This window comes from Acanthaster planci, linkage group LG07 (genome assembly GCF_054643075.1).
Source record: "Acanthaster planci isolate LZ-2023a linkage group LG07, COTS_SCS, whole genome shotgun sequence".
Lineage (NCBI taxonomy): Eukaryota > Metazoa > Echinodermata > Asteroidea > Valvatida > Acanthasteridae > Acanthaster > Acanthaster planci.
This window is the reverse complement of record NC_141783.1, coordinates 3,112,493-3,133,251: the sequence shown is the minus strand read 5'-3', so window position 1 is coordinate 3,133,251 and position 20,759 is coordinate 3,112,493. Positions and strand designations below refer to the sequence as shown.

The following is a 20,759-nucleotide window of genomic DNA, read 5'->3' as shown; positions in this document are numbered from 1 at the left end:
CCGTCAAGGCTATTGTAAAAGAGAAGACATCTCTTGGCCTAGGCCAGTTTGAAATATACTGATGCCAGGAATGCATCAAAGCAATCGATGAGGGTTGCAGATGACTTAATCATTCCAAACTGTTCATGTACTGTTTATGGATTTAATTTATATGATTCTGAATCTTTGCAAACTTCTTAGTTCCATTGAGACAAGTGATATGTAAAATTTATTAAGAAAATTTCATTGGGATTGTATGTAACCTGAAATATTGTGGAAATAAAAGTTCATTGACTGAATGAAAGAAAAGGTTCACGTGAATCATTTAAGAAATGCGAGTTTTAAAATTGTTAAATTCATTTGATGTTAATCAAACACTGAGACCTCTTTTTGCATTAAGACTTCCAGCTCTAATCTGATAGATCTGTTGCACATCCGCAAATCTTGGAATTCTGGCGCCCCCTAGTTTTACTCGTTCTCGGTCCTTGCATTTCTCAGGGTCTCTTATTTAGCTCAGCTATGCATTATGGACATGTAGCAGAGACGCTAATTTTGTATCAAGTCATTCATGCTGTACTCTGGCGTAGTCGCGTGTTCCTTCACTCCTTCGTCCTTGTGTTTTCTCTGCTCAGTTTTGGCATGTCGAAATTCCCCTCCACGTGTCTGCGTGGTTGGGTGTGGAAAGGTTCCCTGAAATGCTAATGTTCAGAAACCTCAGACTTTGTAACTGTCAATCATTCGCCAAAGATGACCGGGTAAGCACTTTCACGCACCCGGCTCTACACTTTGTAAACGTGACTTCTTATTCTGTATTTTACCTTTTTACACATGACATTTAGATTCTTGCACACGACTCTAGCAGGAAGTCATGTGACCTTTGAGATGGAAGATTTTCATTGGTTGAGCTGTTCAGCGACGCTCAATTCCTATGACTCTAGAAGCCTATAAATAGAGCAGATTTTCCCTAGCTCGTCGGTCAGATGCGGCGGACCAAACCCCTGTTGCAAGAGCGGAACCTAACGTAGTGCGGCAGTTGGACCCTTTCCAAGAGAAGTGCGATAGTAACCATTCTAATGGCGAAGAAATGTAACCATATGAATGGCCAGCTTGCTTAGCTTGGACCGATGCGAGAGCGGTACGAACTAGCCCAGGGTGCTAGTGAGAGTAGTAGCAGCCCGTCACCGCTACGTCTGAACCGATTGCCGGGCGAGACACCCCTGTGTCCCTCACCACCCTTGTCTTGCTAACTAGCCCCAGTCCTCCCTGTCTCTACGTTGAGCCAGTGGTAAATAGTGCGGCGACTTTATCATCACATTGTGGTCTGAGCGGCAGTGCGGTCGGTAAATACCGGCGCTGGCCCCGTCCAGCCCTTGCTAGTCAATGTGGTGGTCCAGGACAGCTCCCACCACGGCCCGGCTTGATGAGTGTAGCCTACATGTAGCTGTGTGATGCTACACACACGTACCGTACCCACTCCGTCCGACTTGCATCTCCAATGGTCCTGCCAAACAGTAGTTTAGTTACACTCGTATACAACTTCGCCTCTCTATAACTTTGCCTTTTGTGTGTTGTATTATGTTAAGCTACACCTTCTTCAAACCCACATTGAACTTTAATGAAGAGAAGTGAGAGCAATAAACCAACCATACAGTTTGACTGTTACCAAAACCCCTTGTTTCACGTCCACCTTTTAATAAATTGTTGACCCCAAATATCACATCCTGTAGACACTAATAAAGTCCATGCTACCATCGACTTGATATTTAGGGAACGCAACAGCTCTAATGAATATCTGTACCCCAACTTTGGCAATGATGAGGTAGAATAGAGGGATGCCATTTGAAAAATGGCTGCATGCAGACTTCGGAAATATGTATTTTTCGGGGGGGGGTGATTTTGTTTTGTGCTAATTTGTTAACCAACAGAAAACTGGAAAGAAAAATTAAGGAGTGAGGAAAAATTTTGTTTTTGTTCAAGAAACCTCAGGGATTACAGCTTGCACGTTGAGCCCTGAACAATGTTGATTTTACACTGTTTTCAATGAGAGTTGAATTAGTGGATGGCACCCACATGTGCATGTAAAAGAGAAGTGTATATGCAGCAATGAAACACCAGTAGAAAGTTTGCATCCAGATGCACTCCATCCCAAGCAGAGCATGTCCCACGTCTTGCAGTTTAGCATTGTTCATAAGCTCAATAGCGCCAAATGCTCGGGGGATCTACGTGTTGTATATGCTTGTCTGGCTCCAAGACGCCAATGAACCACAACGTGCTTATGTTTGTTACGCCTTTCTGGCTATCAGACGCATGGGTCGTCAATCCACATGGAAAACGAACGGCTCTGCCAAGATAGGAAAATAAAGAGAAATTTTGCAAATAGTGAATACAAAGGTTTCTTGGAAGGATTTCCATACAGATTTCTTAACCACAGTGCTAACAACCTTTCAGACGTAGGCCTAACACCAGTTTTGTAGTACTCGTGCTCGGTACTTGCACTCGAGTACCGTTTTCAGAGTACTCGTATTCGTACTTGTACTCGGGCGTCCAAGTACTCGTACTCGAACTACAGTTCTTGTACTTGGAACTTGACATTCAAAATTTGTACTCAAGCATCAAAGTAATAGTACTCGATTATCAGTACTCGATGAAAATATCCTTTTAGTTAACTTACCACGGCCGTTAAAATAAGGTACAAAAATATCAACCCCAATGACCAGATATTCGATACGGTTCTGACAAAAAGAAGGCCGAATGTGGGACCATTAACGTATACGACCCATTCGCCATCTGTGGGTATACTTAACCAATCACGTACGCGAATTATATTGTGGTACTCCAGAATGGTCCCGCAATTCACTTGGGCATTGGTACATGTAGTCTGGTTCCTGGGCCCGAAAATTGTAACGACGAACCCAGCATACAGAAAATCAAAGGCATGTGAATTATTGAGTCTGGAAAATAGACTTCGCCGAGCCGTTCACGTTATGTCAACTGCTGCAAAGCACGTGTAGTGACCGCGACATTGCTAGCCAGATCACTTGTTCTTATAGCCATGTCATCTGCATCGACTGGAATCAAACACTACAGCGCATCCTGTTTGTTTTGCGCAACTCATATCACAGAAAAGTGTGGGACAACATCAAACTTCATCAAGCATTTGCGGAAGAAGCAGCCCATGAAGTAAATATCATTAGGGTCATGCTATTTAGTGTCAACGAGCATCAACAAAGCATCAATTAAATATCCATGCATTTTTATACAAATATTCTAGGCTATATTTACATTAGGAAGGCTCCTGCATGTCATATTCAATGTATTATGTTATCGAAAATGATATTTGAAGGTGGAACTTTGAGTAACAAATTCGGGCCTGCTCGTGCAGCCTGACCAGCCGCCATCTTGTTTTCGTGTGGACAGTAGCATAAAGGAAGATGGTGGCCTCCATACATTGGGAAAAAGTTTTGTTTCTCTGCGTGAATCTGGAAGCGAATTCAGTGCTCCTTTTAGAGTCTCTAAATTAAGATAATGGCCCCCTCCAGAATGACTTAAGTTAATGATACTCAAAGCAGTGTTTGCGCTCATTTTTTGCAGGAGTTTCTGACATCGAATTTGTGCAAATATTTAGTCAATTCTTTGTTTGAGATTGATCTTTATCAAGGATTTTGCGCATGTGAATTTTTTGGGGGGTATAACTTCAGTGAAATATCTCCCCAATTTTCTCTTAAAATGTTACATCGGTCATCAGAGAGTGATAATGTGTCCTAGAAAGTGAAATTAAGTGAAGGAAATTCCAAAGAGTAAATTTATAATTAAAGTTTTTTGTGAGTTTCAATGATTCTATGCACAGGAAATAGTTTCAACTAATAATAGATTGTATGTACATGTAAATTGTCATTTCAGATACAAGGAGTATCAAACCAAAGGATCACTCAAACCTAGCCCAAAAACACTGCGGTTTGGCCATTCAGAAGCAGCATCCACATCGGCTGAAGGGAAGATCTTTGACATCTGTGATCCTCGCCAGAAAGCCATCACTGATGCCCTGGTGAAAGACCTCATCATTGGTTGCTCACTACCAATAAATATCGTGGAGAAGGAGCGCTTCAGAAATTTCATCAGTGTGCGAAATCCACGTTACAGGCCCGTGGCCAGATCAACTATCACATCATCCATTATACCGAGGACGTGTACCCAGTACAAGGAGGAAATAAAGAAGAAGCTGGCAAACATAGACAAAATCACAACAACGGTGGACATTTGGTCAGACCGTCGTATGTGGTCCTTCCTAGGGATAACGGCCCACATTGTAGATGGCAGCACAGGGACCCTGCACCTGGAATCGTACACGCTGTGCTGCAGCTGCTTCCAGGACAGCCATGCAGGGGACAAAATCTCTGCTGCCTTCGAGGAGGTTCTTGAGGATTTCATGATAAAGAACCGCATTGAGTATATAATAACAGACAACGCTTCGAACATGAAGAAAGCTTTCAGGGTAAGCCTGTAATGTCAATACGACCCTTTCTTGTATATTTGACAGTGCGTTTGATGGAAGATAATTTTTCAATGCTTTTGCAGAAATGCAACTTACATTAACATAGCGCTAGTTGTATTTAAATTTTTCAAACTTGTGTTGTAGAGGAGTTCTCTTTCTTCAATTGGAAACATGTAGAACCATTAACCATAGTGAAGTAGTAAGCATGTGGTACTCCTCAATACCGGTAGAGTTTCCAGCAGTTGAAGATGGGGCAGAACTGTCATCGAATGAAGAAGACTCTGGTGAAGAAGGTGACATGTGGGAGGACCTGGAGGAGGGGGACCAAGCTGAGGTCGACAAAACGCTGCTTGTCAACTGTAGGAAGCGCCTGTCCTGCTTTGCACACACTTCACAGTTGGTTGTTGGTGATGGTTTGAAGCAAACTGGAAGGTAATCTGGGAACTACGGTTTAACAAACCAATTCATATTGCTCAATCTTGATTTGCACATATGCATCATAAATGTACTGCATTCTCAAATAATATCCTGAAACTTGGTATTGATTGACACAAGACAGATTTAATAAGATTTTTAGGGAAAACAATACATGGAGAAGTAAATACACAAGCTACCACTACCTTGTGAGAGAAATGGTACTAATGGCTCTTCAGTTATTCACTTTGTATGATTATCAACTGATTGTTATTGATGCTCATTATAATCACTAAAGAGTATTTAACAGTCCAACAGACCTGTATTTCTGTCAAAACTTTACCTTTATGAATTCAGTGACAGTTTCACACTGTAATGTTTGTCAGTATACACTTAAAGAGTTTTCTGATTTCCTCGCTTTGAAAGGTTTTTGTTACGGCCATACATGTACATGTGGTTCATTTTTCATATGAACATGAGTTTAACTTTATATACATCTACATACAATGTAAATTTTTTTCATTACATTCCATTTCATTTCAGGAATCTTGCTCTTACTATAGGAAAAGCGTCAAAATTAACCAGCCTTCTGCACACATCAACAGTCTTCAAAGAAGCTTTTGAAGCTTCATTTGGTGACAAGTCAATACCAAGTTCAAGCAGCACAAGATGGAACAGCACAGTTGGAAACCTTCAAGCCATCCTCGACTTGGAGCACTGCAAGCTTACAGAGGTCTGCTCCTCAAGGTGGGACCATCTTGTCTTGTCAACCAGAGAATGGAGCCAACTAAAGCAGCTGACAGAAGTGCTCCAGCCGTTCATGGAGGCAACTGACATCACCCAGGGGTAATCAGCAGTCAGTATCAGCTATGTTGTACCCACAGTTGCAGATTGAAGATAGAGGTGCTGACTACCACAGCAAACCACTGGCTGTGGCACTGAAAAGCTCCCTCATCAAATGCTTCAGTGGGATATTTGCTAATGTAGGGTACGTAAGGCACACAAGTCTTCACTGGTCACGGTTGGTTTCAAGGGGAGGAAATCTTCATCTTTTAAAATACAGGTCTTCGTTTCTGTTATTGTAGCTTAAAATCTTTAAATCGCAAAAAAAGAAGCCAGTACATGTAGTCATAGTATGATGGTTATCAAACATTTTCAAAAGAATGTCATGGTTGCATTTGGAAACAAGCATTTCTTCGGCCGATTTCGCAGATGTAAATTCAGAAAATGACAATACAAACTCTAGATTTCTGACGGAAATATTGCACACTTTATCCCCATTCTTCAAGTTTTATATGCAATGTAATGTTTTATTCAAACAAATGCTTGATTTTTTTTTTGTACTCGGAATTAAAAGTACTCGTCTTGGAGTCAGAAGTACTTGTACTCGTACTCGGAAGTGCAGGTACTTGTACTCGGAAACCAGTACATGTACTCGGCTGGCAAAGTACTCGACCTGTCTTTGTACTGGGCAGTCAAAGTACTCGGCAGTACTTGGTACTCGGAAAAGAGTACTCGACTGCAACACTGGCTACAGACACTTATACTAACAAATAATGACTACGAACTACAGGTCATCGCAGACAAGAAACAAATCAGTGTTCCTGAGGACCTGAAACATAAATTCCAACAGGAATTACAAACTAGTAGGATGAAATTCATTTGTGATTAAAACTACAAACAGGAATGCAAAGTCACACACAAAGCAAGGGTAAGTGTGCATTTTGTTATCACAAATCACAACTCCAACCAATTATATAGTTGATGTGGGACCCAAAATGCAAGCAGGGGAGCATTGTGATGGTTTTTTTTAAATCTTAGTGTGTTTCGATCCCTTTTCTTCGCATGTTGCACCATTTTTTGTATTAAGTAATGCCTTATTCGTTAAGTTTAGGTTGACTCAATACATGCCTATGCAACAGGTGGAGAGACTCTCCAAGAAAACCTCATGAATAGTCAATCAGGTAAACCACAGGCCATTTCCTGTGGCATTGCTTCTGGTCCATGTGGCTCATCTTACCTCATCATCATTCTGATGTTAGCCGAGTACATACACACACATTTTTCCACTTGTGCCATGCTTTGACCTTTGACCACCAAGCCCTCAGCCTATATGTTCAGAAAGTTTCTTTGAGGATCCTTAGCTTCTGTAACAACCCTTTTTTTACATTATACATATTCTGAGTGGTTGAAAACATACTGTAGCCAATGGAAAGAAGAACACTTTGCTGTCACTCTTGTTTTAAGTGGTTTTTCTTGTATCTTTTTAACTTGAATTTGTTGTTTTGCCACATGTGCAGTATTTTCTAGGTCTCTCTTTCTTTTTTGCACTTCCTTAGTCCATAGTTTATTGAGATGACCAGGGGATTTGAATATAATGAGCCCCATAGGCCTGTGCACAATTTCATTGTATAATGCTTCAATCCCCAGTTAATTCTGCTCCAACTTCCTTTGGCTCATGTAAAAGATATCTTTTGCTATTCTCTTTACCTTATATTCTTTACATTCTTTTTGCTTCACAGATTGAAAGCTAAACTCTCCTCATTAGGTCCATTTGTGTTGGTTTTGGTTTTAGTCCTTTCACAATTCTTTAGTCCTTAAGGCCTTTCAGGTTTTTGCATTTTGTTAGTACTTTTCATTAATAAATTATTTTTTGTCCTTTTTTGAAGTCAAATATATGTATTGATATCTAGGTCCTTATTAATTCAGTTTCCTGTGACTTTTCCCTCAAAGATCCTTGGTTTAATAAGAGTTTTCATTGTTTTGCGAGTTCCCTTTAGTGTACCATTTTTCCTGTTACATTCTTTTTCTATTTCGATAGAGAATCCGGGTATTGCTCCTGGTACCTCTCGCATGCTAAGTGAGCACTCTACCACTTGAGCTAATCCTTAATAATTCCCTGTTATACTCGCAAAGAGCTTGAATCAACTGCTAGGTCTCAAACAGCTTTAAACAAGCGAAAATGAAACGAAAACCACTGTCATCTGTTTCTTGATAGAATCTAGCTAAAGAATGACTGATTTGTGCATGGCAGCCCCTCAATCCAAAACTACAATACGTAGATGACCATATACATGCAAGTCAAATGTACCCAGATTAAACTATGCCAAACAATGCGAGGGTTAACCCTTACCTTACCACGGGCGACATTTGTTGACTGCGCGCTGACCCGTGCTTGTTACCACGGGCGACTTTTGTCAATGCATGGTAGCATGCGATTCATTACCGTAAGCGACTTTCGTCAACGGGCGCATTGCACATATTCAATCAGGTCTACAAACTTTATCTGCTGCCCTCTGTCCGGGTTTATTGGGGACGCGGAGTATGAGTACGTGTGGGACATGGTGCTGGCCGGGGCAGAGCTGGTAATCGCCCCACAAAACCCAAGAAACCCAATTTCCGCAAGCGATGGCGAAGCACGGCAGACCATGTTCGGAGACCGCTGCCGTTTACAGGGAATCCTGGGCCCACAGATGACTTCACTGGCCTGTCAGCAGTAGAAGTATTCATGCTCTACTTCACTGCTGCCATCTGGCATCTCCTGGTGAGTGAGACAAACTGCTATGCAGCTCAGAGTCTAAAGAATGACCCAAGAAGGCAGTCAAATGGGCATCCAATCCTGTAGACGTGAGAGAGATGAAGGCCTTCATAGCTCTGATTCTGGCTATGGGAATAACCAGACTGCCCCAATATCACATGTACTGGTCTACCTAAGAAATTCTTTACAACTTCTTGTATTCATTGATAATGTCCCGGGACTGTTTCTTACTCATTCTTCGCTATCTTCATTTGTCAAACAATGAAGCCCCCCCACCCCACAATGTCAACTGGTCCAAAATCAGGAAACTCTAGCCATTTCTGGACTTGGTCCTTCCTCAATTTTCCTCAGTGTATGAACCTAAGCAGAATCTTTCCCCAGATGACAGTATGCTGAAATTCAAAGGTCGACTCAGCTTCGTCCAGTACATGCCAAAAAAGCCTGTGAAGTGGGGAATGAAGGCATTCTCTCAACGAATCTTCAATTGGATACACCTGTAAATGGCAACTGTATACAGGACGCGAGGGTCACCCAGCACCTGCAGACCAATCCGTCAATCCTCAGTTAGAATACCCCCCAATCATAAATGTCAGTGGACACGTCATTCTTGACTTGTTGGAAGGATTTGAACACAAAGGCCACAACATATACATGTAGTGTGACCATTTGTATACGAGTCCAGCACTACTTGAGAAACTCACAGAGCATGGATTTGGATGTTGTGGCACAGTGAAGTACTCAGCGAAAGGTATGCTGGAAGAAGCCAACCCAAAGAAAAATGGAATGAAGAAAGGAGACCCACCTGCCTTTTATGTCAAGAATGGACAACTGTGCAATGTTTGGCCTGATAAGAGGCAGGTAACTGTTCTGATGACTATTGGGGACTGTACCATTGTGAACAAACATGTCCGATCGCGTGAACAAACATGTCCGATCGCGTGAACACGATGGTAGGTTCAGCGAAGTCGCCATGCAGGCCATTAGATAATAAAAACATGGGAGATATGGATCTAGTCTTGCTGATCAGTTTTTCCAGTATTACAATCATACCCAATGCAGCATCAAATGGTGGAAAGGTGTGTTTTTTCACCTACTGGAAGTTTGCCTGGTCAATGCTTTTGTCGTCTACAACAGCCTGTCAGAAAACCCATCCATGACCACACTCAAGTTGCAGAAGCAGTCATTGAAGGCTTACTTCTTGGATAGGGATGTGATTCATCTCATCGAGGACGTTGAGCTTCCTGTGTTGATTCTCCTGCAAGACTGACTGAAAGACCGTCACTTTTCCTCCAGAGCAGAAAATGGCAGAGAACCAGACCGTGTAGTCTGTAGCGATAGATCAAAACCAGGTGGATGGAAACAGACCTCAATATTTTGTCGTAGATGTGACAAAGCAATGTGCAGAGTTCCTTGTTTTGAAAGATATCACTCCTTTCTACACTATAAGGATGATAGGTTGGATAAATAGAATCTTCAAAAACACATGCTCATGAGATTCCAGTTGTCTTTTCAATATTTGCCCAATTTATCAATAGCCTTGACTTTTTCATGCACGTAGTGAAAACAATACTCTGTGAATGACAGATTTCCAAACATGGAATGTTTGCTTTGCAAAAGAACAGACTGATTAAAGAACACAATAAACATAAATAGTCCTGGACACTCAAGATTCCCACTGAATAGCAAAGGTGTAACTTCATGTATTTTTTACCTTTGCATAATAAATTACTGAATGTGTTTTTATATGAGAACATATCGGTTGAATAATGGAATCTTCAAAAACAAATGGTCAGAAGATTCTAGCTGTAGTTTGAATATTGGCCATAACTCAATACATTGTAACTTCATATATTTTTGTCCTTGGCATGATGGATTACCGAATGTGTTTTTATACAAGTACATGTAGGTTGGATAATGGAATCTCCAAAACACATGTTCAAAAAATTCTGGGTGTAGTTTGAATGTTTGCCATGACTCGATATAATGTAACTTCATGTATTTTTTTACCTTGGCATGATGATTCAGAAAATCTTTTGTGGGTACATGGGCTGCAGGTACAGGTACATGTACAGAGGAACGCCACCATTGTGGAAAGGATCATATCCAGGATCTACAGTAAGTGGATGGAGTATGTACTGCAGGCGAGAACTGTGAAAGGACTTACTACCAAGACATCTACATGTATATGAACTATACCTCTGTGACTGTACCTAATTATTACCCTACATCTCTACTTACAGCTTGGATGAACTTCTTGTTACATTACGCATGGAAAGTACGACAAAGACATACAACTTCTTTGGAATTCTACATTTACGCCAAAATAGAAATCAAACAGTAAGAGAAAAAAAAGTAGCCCTCGCCAGCTGATGACCAATTGTCGTTCCCCTCCCTATAATAAACAGTAATTTATTTTCTTGGAATAATCCTGCATAGTCTTAAAATCAACCAAGTAATCATTGAACTTTGCAAACACAAACTGATTTCCCTTGCTTTTTTCCTATCCACCAAAGCGCACGAGACAATCTGGAAACAAATCGAATACATGGTGGTGGCAAAACTCCACTCCAACCAACATAACCAACTGAACCCTCAGAGGTGGAACAGTGTGTATACGCATGCGCACATATATAAAATTGTGCACAGTTTGCATCGATGTAATTTCATCGACCTTCTTCATCGGTCCTCCTCCATCGATGTTCCTTCATCGCTCTCTCTCCATCCCTCTTTGGTCATCGCTGCTTTATCATCGTTCTTTTTTCATTGCTCTTTCGTCATCGCTCTTTTTTCATCACTCTTTCTTCATCGATCAAAAGAGATCGATCGATCAATCGATCGATGTAGAGGAACTTGGGCACATTGCCAGATTTCTCTGGCATATCAGCAGGTGCCTCAGCCAGTGCCACACAACCAGACAGCTCTGCCACAATACCTTGCTCACCAGCAGGAACTACTTCCTAATAAGGACAAATTCTTTCAGGATTGCTAAAGCATTCATCATATCCAAACCATAGTGTGCTTTCGTTATTTGCAATGTATACTGTCAGACAGTGTAACTAATGTGTTTGTATATGTATTGGTATAATAGACAGGTAATTATGGAGCTGTTCTACAAAAGCTCAGCGAGTATACATCATGGGAAGACTTGGATAATCTGTGCCACTTTTTAAGTGGTATTCTAGCGTAAGGCAAGAGCAATTCAAATCAGGGATACTACCACTGAACTGCAAGATTGATTATGCAGACTGTAGGTAGCAACATGTGATTTCTGTTTGTTTTTGCAAAGTTGCTTGTGTTGTAACCCATTTGTTATAATTTAACCATGGGTTAGAATCTTGCTAGTATTTGACAAGTAGATTCTCTTTCAATTTCAATTAATTTCAAATGCGTTTTGTTGTTGCTAATTTCATTGTTTGTTACTTCAATTCCGATGATGAATACTATGCATTGTTTCAGTTAGTACATCCACAGTCATTAAATTTAATGTTACATAATGGTAGGCGAACATCCTCAGGGATTAACATTAATCCTACCAATTATGATGGTAACATGGTTATTGCCATAAGTGGTGAATTGTTTCTTGATACATGTATGTGCATTCTGTTTACAGACGAACAAACCTGAAGAGGACACCATCAGGCTTTGTTGCTCTTATAAGCAGTGGGGATGGAGACTGCCTGTTCCATTCCCTGAGTCTCCTTTATCAAGGAACAGAAGAGGTCACCCAGTTCCTTCGTATGGCTGCTACCATACATGCCATGTGTCATGTGCAGCATTACATTGTCATGGTATGCATGTAACCTATTGTCTTTATTGGCGAAATGCTATACCTGAAACCTTCCACTACCAACTATGATCAACATGAAGACTCTGCCACAAAATTCTGAAGACACTGAATTGCCAAAAAGAAGATTCAAAAACTACGGCAGGATTTGACAGTTTGCCATGAACTCTTTTTTGTAAACAAATTGTGCATTCTACATGCATTTTTAAACACACGGACTGTTCATAAAAACATTTTGTTCAGCTGTTGTTCATGTCTTCTGAAATTTCAATTAATGGATTGTCAGTTTTATCTGCAGTGTTGTCAAAATATATAATCCTCAGATATCAATTGCCTGCTGAGCATCACTCTTATCAAACACTAAACCAACAGAAATCCTACATCTTATCATTTTTGGCCATGTGTGACAACATATCAAGCGGATGTGACCAGAAAACATTCAAACATCGGTTACAAATGACCTTGACAGAGTTAATTAGTGGGGCAGTCACAGGTTATCAGTACATGGCTATGAATGTGAATAAATGATATCATAGAATTGCGTGCAATCATTACCTGCTCAACATCATCTACTGCTTTTGTAAGGAAAAACTGTGAAAAACTTCCAGCAAAATTTGAAACAGAGAAAAAGTGAAGACAACACCTTCCTGGCTTGTACATCCCAACATTTCAGTGACGACATAAGTGCTGGCAGTTAAGTGCTGACCATAAAGTGACTTGAGCAATAAAGATATTTCACAAAATAAACTCATTCTAAAAACACATAGCTCACCTTTCAAGGTGCATTTTCAAAGACTGATTGAACATGCCAAATCATACCTTACAATGTGACTAGAAAAAGTCCTGCTTAACTACCTCGACTTACATACTTAGAAGAGTTTCTAAAATACCTGTTGTAAATTTCACAAGTTGCCAACATTGCAAATTGCTAATGTTACCTGATCTACAATGCTTAATACACTTAAACTCAGGTAACAGTTATTAGTTTGTCGTCTAGACTGGTCTTGGTGTCTAGACCAGATTCTTAGTCTACACGATTGTCAAGCACATGTAAGACAATCAGGACATCTCAATCTATTCGTGTTGGCAGGTGTAGATCGGCATGGAAGGTCTTTTCACTGCTGACACATAGTTGTGCTGGTGGCCTCCAACCTAGTGGTTTGATACTATAACATCAAGTGAACAGAAGGAAATGCTCACCAAAGCTTTGCAGCTGTTGAAGTCCATTCTTCGTGATGACTGTTTTGGAGGCAGAAGTGAGCAGGTTCCAAGAGTGTTCATCACTGACGATGCTCTTTCTACAAGCAAGACACTGCATTCAGTCTTTCCAAAGGCAACCATACTTTCTTGCATGTTCTACATTCTCCAAGTTGTGTGGAGATAATTGTGGGATTTTAATTATGGCATTGAGAAGGATAATCAGCAATGAGCAAAGCCTCTCCACCCATGTTAACATGATGGTTGACAGGGCAGGCATTAATGCTTTTGAGGATGCTTTCAAGAAAGTAAAATCAATCAAATGTAACAAACGCCTTAACTGGAAATTCCACGTATGATTCATTTTCAAACAATACTTTGTGTGTAGACAGAAAAGTTTTCAGATTGGACTGGAATCCTTGGTCAGAGAAGGTATCCAAAGCAGCTCTGAAAACATTGGAAACAAGAAAATGGAATAAACCAAATGTGTTTGTCTCTGACAGAGGATGTATGCTAAGTCAGCATACTGAAAGGAGTCCTCTCTGACAAACAACTCATTGTCATGGCAGCAACTCCATGAGAAAGTGACAGACCTCCAGAGTGAGAGAAGGACGGAGTGGAACTCTGGAGGCCAGAATTGCTGTTATGTTTGAAGAAGAAAACTGTCAACCTCACTCCTCTTCAGGGGAAAGGAACAGAGGAGATGTTCAAAGGTGGTGTGCACCACTGGTAAAATCTGAAAAATGAACTTTGAAATACAGTTGTCTCAATCACCAAGACTGCAGCAGCCATCACTGCCGCCATGCCCAAGACCACCAGTGCTATCAATAAGGCCACCACCTCCAAGGTCAAAACCTCCCCAACAAAGATCACATTTGCCACTACCTTGATCATTTGCATCAACACCATCACTGAGGACACCTTCGATACCTGTTGTTCACCATCAATCAGTACCATCTGGTAGTAGAGGCTGCTTTTCCCAAAGAAGAACAGGACTCCCAAGAATAAACTCAGCATGGTCTGACACTACCCCAAGACCAGATACTGACAGCTCCGTTTCCAGTGACTCCGCCCAATGCCTCTGCACATGCACCACGACATGTGCATTATGTCAGGATGGCATGAATCAGAGAATACAGGACCTCAAGAAAAAGGTTCAGATGCTCCTGGTCGTGAACAGATCGCAGGGTAAAAGTAAGTCCGTGGTTGAAGTGATGGACTGTCTCGAGGAGAAGTCTGGACCAATGGGAACTACAGAGTTGGTGCTAAAGAAGTAGAACAAATGGCTGTCCTTGTGCCCAACTACTGGGAAATTGCAAGAAGACTCACCAAGCCTCCTCTTTCTAGATGAAGAGAGACTTTCTTCAAACTGCAGAGGGATGAGGGGACAGGCAAAAAAGGATAGTGCAAGAATAAATGCGCTAAAAGAAGTGATATGGAAGTTCTATCATGGAAAGAGTGTATCCGTGGTATAGACAAGCACAACCAAGGCACATGAAGGGCTGTAAGAAATCGTATGATACATCCATCATCACCAACTGCTGATGACTAAATCAACATGTACATGTATAGATGCAGACTTCTGGAACTAGCCACACTTCATGTGGTTGAGCTCTCTTAAGGCAACAGAGAAAAAGTAAACGAAAACGCCATCAAAATTCAGAGACTTATATCACACGTGCATGTGACTGAACCTAAACTATTCATTTTATTTGCAGTGGTAAATTCGGAAAGATGGTACTCCGTGATAACGTAGCATGCAAGCAGCAATGGTTCCATTTTCAATATGTCAACATCATTCGGAAGCCGAAGGGGTCCTGGTATTGTCCAAATTGCTCAGAGGCACCCGTACCTGATCTTGAACAAGATGTATTCTGCATTTGCAAGGAAGAAATCTATGGGCAGATGGTCCTGTGCGACAACAAGCAGTGTCAAATTAGGTGGTTCCATTTTGGTTGTGTAAATTTGCAGTGAATTCCAAAGGGGAAATGGCTTTGCCCAATGTGTAGGTAAGGTAATTGACGGTAGTGTCCCGTACATGTACAAGTAGACAAAATAATTCAAAACTAAAATGACCTCTGGCACTCCGTGGCATTTGGGTCAATCCATGTAAATTACATGTATGCTTTTGGACCTGACCATCCTGGATTGAAATGAAATAGATTTTTTTTTACAGTTTTTGAGTCATGTATAGTTCTTGAATCATTTATATACAAGTGTGCACATGTGAAAATATGCATATAACCATGCCCATTTTGCACATAAGCTTTGTGTAAATGTATGTGTTAGCACTACCGACAAGTGCATACAAACAAAGCACATGCACCAAATGTGCATGTTTAAATGGATATTTACACATGTGTACATGTACATTTGCACATATGTTTGTGCAAGGTTCATGTTGAGCTGTTTATTTTAACGGGCTTGTCACTCAATTTATTGATGGTGCTTTAAGCAAGCAGTTTCTTGCATTATATGCGCTTACGTTTGTGGTTTGTTTCGGTACTTGTGTTTGTTCAAATGTACTTGTAGATACATGTACCTTATTTTTGGTCATTAGTTGAAACATTCATTGGTTTTTAAAAGTACATGGCAATAGTTTATGGCAATCATTGCATGTGTAAATTATTAGTTTGCACTATCCCTTGCCGTATGCCACAACAAGTGCATAGTTGCCAAACACAATCTATTCATTTTTATTCCAAGTCCTTTGCCGAACTCATTGTGTTAAAGAAGGACCAGTTTTTTTTTCATGCATGTGTGATGTACTCGTAAAATGAGCAAAGCTCTGGCAGAACAATTTTGTCAGGTTAATTACATCTGAGATATTTCAGATCTTGGCAAGAAATGTGTTGGCATTTTACGATGTGTACATGTTACTTTTTGAAAATGCATGTCAGGAAAAAACATTTATTGGTTGTAAATTTTACGCCCAGGTACATGTAGTTTATTAAGAAATACATGTACATGTACATGGCAGTGTTTTATGCAATATGCAATAAAGTCAATATTATTTCACACTATCCCTTGCCATATGCCAGAAGTGCCTAGTTCAAAACATACCGGTAATCTATTTATTTTTATTCCAAGTCCTTTGTTGAACTACAGTGTTTAATAACAACCAATTTGTGATTGTTTCATACACATGTGATGTACATGTATGTGTACAATGACAAAAGCGACAGAACAATTCAGTCAGGGTAATTAGTAGCTGAGACACTTTTCAGATCTTCAAAATTTTGAATTCTTTCAGGTTAAAAATACCGTTCTCCCGTATTGAAAGGAGTGAGCCATTTTTGAAGAAGTAGGGATGAGACAGCACAATTCTGCAGAGACAAGGCCCCTCAGGAATTGCAATACATAAGTACATTGGTGGTCTTATTTCTCTAACTTTTATTTATACACAAATGCAAGCTACTTGTCTGGAGATGGTTTTCCTATCGGTGCCAATGTATTGATTTATTACTCAGATTACTTCTTTTAATGTTTGAGCTAGTACTTTTTATGTTTAAATGACTTTCCTAGCAGAAATTGACAATTTTGAAACAATTAGCCTTCATTTTCACCAATCTCAGTACTTTTCTCTTTCTCTTGGATTTAATTTGCACGCAATGAGCACTTCACAGTCTATCAAAAATGTGTGCATTTGAAAACCAGAGCAAAGGGATAATGTTAAGATACTATTTTCCCACCTTATCGCTAAGAAAACCTAATTCAACCACAAAGCCAGCCTTTGGCCAAGTCGAGGCATTTGTAGCGAGAAGGGTCGTCTATGCGTGCGCGTGCAGCTTACATAACGCTAAAAGAGAGACCAGCGTGAGGGAACTGCTTTGCTGCCACAAATAGCTCACCGTCTTGGAGCGTTGTGTAAGCTGCACTCGTTCATGATTGTTTTCGACACATGGGCCTCCTCATTTTCGCCACATTCGCCTTGACTATTAGAAGGCTTCCAGAAAGCAGCTTTTCTTGAGGTTTTTGGGGACACGCTCCTTCATGTACTGTTTATAAATTCATATCCAAAAGAAACAGTAACTTTTTACTTTTTGTGACAAGTGAAGTTCAATTGCTGTCAAACTATCGTTGGAGGTTAAAATGTACAATGTACGTATAGTTCAACTGTCTGACCTGGCGGTAAATATACGTGTATTTCATCTAGAAAGTCAAATGTTACTTGCCGTTATGGAACAGTGCGTGTATTGTTTGTGACCGGAAAGCAAGGATTTCATGTTCAGTGGATAAGGGTGAAAAAATAACCTGCTGATTTGAACACATCTTTGGAATTTCGCTCAATGCTCTTAGGTTCTCCCGCCAAGAATCTGAATGGGAAAAGAATAAGTCAAAGTCAACGTTTTGGGAAGTGTAATTAGCAAACATTCAAATTTTTGTCGGTAAACTGTTCATTAGTGTTTGAGTTTTTCTCAAGGGAATAATCCAGCCTGTTGTCCGTGAATCAGTCACAATCTGAAAAGAACATAATTTCATGATACATGAACATGTATGTATGTTATTAAGATGAAGAACCGTCCCTCCATACTCTGTCAATTGGGAATACACGGGGGCGAGACAACGATAGACAAAGCCGTTGCTCTGATCTCAGTCAGCGTATGTTCTGGTGCATGTAGGGAGTCTACCAACTTCTTGTCTCCGGGTGTCATGTCCCTCGTGTCAACGGTAGAGTGGGGCCAAGGTTTGTGCGAGATCGGGACTCTACCGGTCGTGCATGCACTGAGGTCTAGCTTGACATTCCTACCTCTCGGCATAAATAATGAAAAGCCCTGTGATTGCAGCGTGTGGCAGCCAACTGCCATTTCAAGCAGTCGGTCTAGTCACGGCTAACAATGGCACACACATACGGAAAGCTGCTGCAGCCAATTCCCATGTCTTGTGTATCGATTGCAGCCGTAATCAACCATTTGGTCGCAGCTCGTCTTCACAGGAACACATATGAACCAAGTGATTCTGGACACAGAACGGGAATTATTTGTATGACTGTAAAACTGATTTCCATCAACATTTGATAGTTCTCTAAAAAAATGAATCAAATCAATCATCCAACCAAACTGCCTTGTGCTCCACCAAGATGACAGCATTCCTCCAAGGTGACTAACTTACATGTACCGTGCAAGCTAAGGCTTCAAATGTAAGTCAGTTTGTACACTGACTCACAAGAAGACATCTGAGCCAAGGAAATACATGCACTTACCTGACTTTACCTGATTAACCATGAACCAGTCTGTCAGTGTGAAGTAACATGTATGATCAGCCGATACCTGCAGCTGGCCGTGTTGATCAGAATGTAGGCACAAGCGAAGGAACAGCCTATAGTCATACTGAAGTGCACTGTACATGTACCTCCACGTATATGTACATGTACACACTACGCCGACATTCGGCGGAAATCAACCATGTGAAATTTGGATTCCGGGTCTATAACTATTAAACCACGATCCGATCAAGCTGAATGATTATCTCCCAGTAACGACATCGGGTAACAGAGCTCAGCTCAGTCATGTCTGTCTGACGTGGATCCTGGAAGTAAGAAAATCAGACGCACAATGATCACTCTCGACCAGACCCCCCCCCCTTGCAGTGTACTTTTCTGGGAAACAAGGGTCATGAAGGTGTAGGCCTAACAACAGTACATGATATGACTTCACGAAGGGCCGTGCTGTGCCATACGATGCCTAACGTGCCGAGGCCCAGGGCTCACTACTTCTGGTAGTTCTCCATTCTGTACATGCATATGTACAGCCATATAGATATACAGACGCACGATGATCACCCTCGACCAGCATGACCAGATCCCCTGGAAAGTACTTTTCAGGGAAACGAGGTCATGAAGGTGTAGGCCTAACATCAGTTCAAGCATGACTTCACGAATGTACGGAACATGACGCTCGGGGAACTTCGGTCACGTGTACGTGTGTACGGTACTTCTGGTTTCTTCCCCGGTCACTTCCCACCACCGAGTTATGAATAATGCAATAACTTGTCTGGAACCACGCCCTCTAAATAGGCTATAAATAATGTAACAGAACGTTCTCCACATACCTGCAAATGGTCGCTTCTTCTTTGAAAACGCGCATTTAATCTGAAAAACGTCTGGGTATATAGCCGGACAAAAAGAAAACGATTTCAAAGACGAAGAAGGAAAGGTAGATTCAAAATCGAACGCGAATTCGGGCTTAATGAATGAAGGGAGAAAAAAATTAAACGCCTTAAAAAAATTGGGGGAAACAGCGCCCTCAGGTGTCAACAAAAGCAGGGACTTTCAATAAGTGCACTTTTCACCGCGTTTGACCAAACAGGAGTTTGAAATACTTTTGATTTGTTGAATAAGAGCATAAAATTGTATGAAAATTGTGCCTAAGAAAAGTAATTGCAGCTACAATATTAAAACCTAAAATCTAAATTCATGCACTAAGTGTACTTTGATTTAGGAGGAAAAATAAATGACAGGCCTCCTGAATTAGGGCAGATCGAGGGGTTGCCAAACTGTTAAGTATATTCCTGAACAATACACTCCTCGTTAATAAAAAAAATCAACATATCCCGTGCTGAAAGGGATAAACTTTAGAGTGAGATATTGTAGAGAGCACTATCAGCATTAATTGTAACGGTGCATACAAGAGGCGTTTCGCGCACAACCCTTCAAAAGATGTGGTCGGCCTTTCGTCGGGTATTTGTAATTTTACCAGTCAGTATTGTTATATGAAAATCTAACGTATCTTATAAGCAGTTCAACAAAAATGATCATACAAAACTAAATTGTATTTTAACCCATTCTGCTTAAATCGTCACGGTAATTCAGTTGTCGGGTGGAACAAAATTGTTTTAATAAGACACCACCTTAATTCATTTCAGAAATTGACAATAAAATAATGAGAATTGGAAAAGAAAATGGAAAAGGAGAAAATGGCACTTTTTCCATCCTCATGCCTATCTACATGTATACAGTGAGCCCTCTATTGTTCAAACTGCTACATAATTGTCTTGACAGTCCTTGTATCCTAGAAACACCCCCCTCCCCCGAAAAAAATTGAGAAAACGTGTTACACAATAGTTTCTGAAGCCCAAACTTGAGAGGGCTTATGCAGTTTTTCTAAACTGAAATTGAAGTCTTGGTTTGTATTATGAATTCGACGAGTTCAGTTTGAAATCTGATCGGAAATTTTGCCGTCATTCAGTCAGCTGATGCACATCCACCATTCAACTGAGGCAGGATTCCGTGGATTGTGATTCGCTATCACTACATTATTTCACATAGATGCAATCGCCATTTCTCAGTGGAGTAAAATTGATTTCGTATTAAACCAAGCAAAACAGAAACAAAAGCTTCGAGTGGACAGACTCAC

General features: G+C 40.7%; 1 long non-coding RNA gene across 1 annotated transcript; it reads right to left on the bottom strand.

Moving 5' to 3' along the window:
• Nucleotides 1–1,630: 1,630 nt before the first annotated feature.
• LOC147798537 (uncharacterized) lies at nt 1,631–19,456 on the bottom strand. Its single transcript, XR_015425793.1, has 2 exons — nt 18,608–19,456; nt 1,631–2,320 (listed from the first exon to the last, which is right to left on the bottom strand). It is a non-coding gene; the product is annotated as an uncharacterized LOC147798537 (long non-coding RNA).
• Nucleotides 19,457–20,759: the final 1,303 nt, after the last annotated feature.